This window comes from Oreochromis niloticus, linkage group LG14 (assembly GCF_001858045.2).
Source record: "Oreochromis niloticus isolate F11D_XX linkage group LG14, O_niloticus_UMD_NMBU, whole genome shotgun sequence".
Classification (NCBI taxonomy): domain Eukaryota; kingdom Metazoa; phylum Chordata; class Actinopteri; order Cichliformes; family Cichlidae; genus Oreochromis; species Oreochromis niloticus.
The window spans coordinates 23,779,388-23,781,667 of record NC_031979.2 but is presented as its reverse complement, the minus strand read 5'-3'; positions in this window follow the sequence as shown (position 1 = coordinate 23,781,667).

Genomic DNA, 2,280 nt, shown 5'->3' with positions numbered 1-2,280 from the left:
TGTGCCTACAGAAATAATATGGGATTAAAATGAGAAAAAATCTGATATTCAATGAAATGAATGAAAAAATTAAATTTTAATCTAAATAAAGTCTTAAAACACTAGAAACAAGTCAGAAAGGATTTTTTTTTAGAAAATTGAAGAAGCACAAAACTCTAGTCTCTGTGCATGAGCAGTCTTTGTGGGCCCATTTCTTTTTTCTTGAATCTCTCATCCATCTTTTTATTTTTATTTTTATTATTTATTTATTTTAACAATTGAGCCATCAACAATCGTTTTTGCTTTGAGTATTGAGCTCATGAGTGCATTATTTTATGCGGCTGTATTTAAGTATTTATGATTCTTGTGGCACAAAAGAGTTTTCCAACACTTTTCTGTGAGCATTTCTTTGATGTTATCAAACACAAAAGTTATGAGGACGTGAGCTGGGTAGGTGAAAATGATCCTGAGGGCTGGTGTGCTGCAAACACCTTAAGAATCATTATATGTTGTATAACCACTTATCAGCAGCTCGGTGTTCCTAAGAAAGCAAACAAAGGCGTTCAAAAGTACACAGACGTGACAAAAAGGAACGCAACTCATAACAAACATAAAGCACAAAGAGCAGAGGAGGTGCTCAGGTCTGAAAACATGAAAGACGTGCGTCTTTGCAAACAAACATGATAAGTGTCACTTAATTTCTAAGAGACCACTGAGCAAGAGACAACAGCTACCTTTCAAGTTTGACTTGCTTACTACTGCTTCCATGAAGTGTGGTAAGTATTCTTTTTAAATATTTCTATACATGTACCTATATCTATACGTCTATTTTTTTCTTAAAATTCAGTTTATTAGACTTAACCTGCAGCAGAAATGTCCATTGGAAGTCATGTGACCATGCTAACTGCTGATGAGAAATTTTGCTGATGAGTTTAATGTGAAAAGGAGCTGAGACTGACGAGGAAAACAGGAGAAACTCCTCAAATCTCTGCAGCATGATGTGGTGAAACAGAGATCTAACTGCAAACGTATTTCAGGAATCATTCCTTTCTCTCCACTGCATGACTTTTTAATCTTTGGGGAAAAAAATATTTTTCCCTATTTTGGGGGAGCTTTAGGGTCCCTAATAATATATAAATTATAAAAAAAAAAAAACATTGACACCCTGCCCCCCCCCCCCCCCAAACAGATATTGGTTTGTTGTTTCAAGGCAACACTGTGCGACAAGGGCAGTCAAACACCAAGTGATTCTATAATAAGTTTTATTAGTACAACAAGGATGAACAAATAAATAAACAACAAATAAACAATGTAAACATTTCACAGAACAATAAAACACCAAAATACATCCAACATTTGACCTTAACCCCATGCACGCGCGCACACACACGCACACACACACACACACACACACACACACACACACACACGCACATGTTGTGTTTCCATCACTTTTGGGGACATTACATTAACTTACATTCATTTTCTGGAGACTTATCCTGACCCTACCCATCACAAGTCCCTGCCTGAACCTAACCATAACCCTGACCTTACCCTAACCCTGACTCAAGCCTGCACCCTAAAATTGAATGGTTTACCTTGCAATTTGTCCCCATAAAGTAGGCAAGACCTCACAATGTGAGTGTGTAAACAAATTTGTGTCCCCACAACAATAAGTAATACACAACTACACACACACACACTAACACACACACAGACACAGTTACTTTACCAACTGACCCCTGACCCCTGAGCTCCTAAGTGTCCCTCAAACCTGATTCAGGGATCCACTCCTCTGCTTCACTGTCACTCCATGATAGCTCACTGTCCTCACTTTCTGAGGACACAAAGTGCACATTCCCTTGGTTTCCTTCCATAAAAGGTTTTTACGTCCATGTCCTGTAATTATGAGTAGATTGTAAAGTAAAAAACATTGACTATGATCATATAAATGCACACAAACACATCTCTACACACATATGCTAATGCATTATATTGCCTGAAAAAAATTAGGCTAACTGCAGAGTGTTGCCTTGAGGCAACGAATGAAAATTAACAGTTTTGCTGTATAAATAAATTTTAAAAAGTAGAACAAACAATCAAATATGCTTCTTAACATATTCATGCACATACACGTATTTTTTTTATATGCATTTATTTCACTATAAACATGTAAAATAGTGATCTTTATCTTACCTCCTAATGGAGATGTCTCTCATGTAGTGCAGCTTGCAGAAAGGTTTTTTTTTTGAAGGGCCAGTGTGAGGCATGAAAATGTGGTTTGTTGCCTCAGGGCAACGC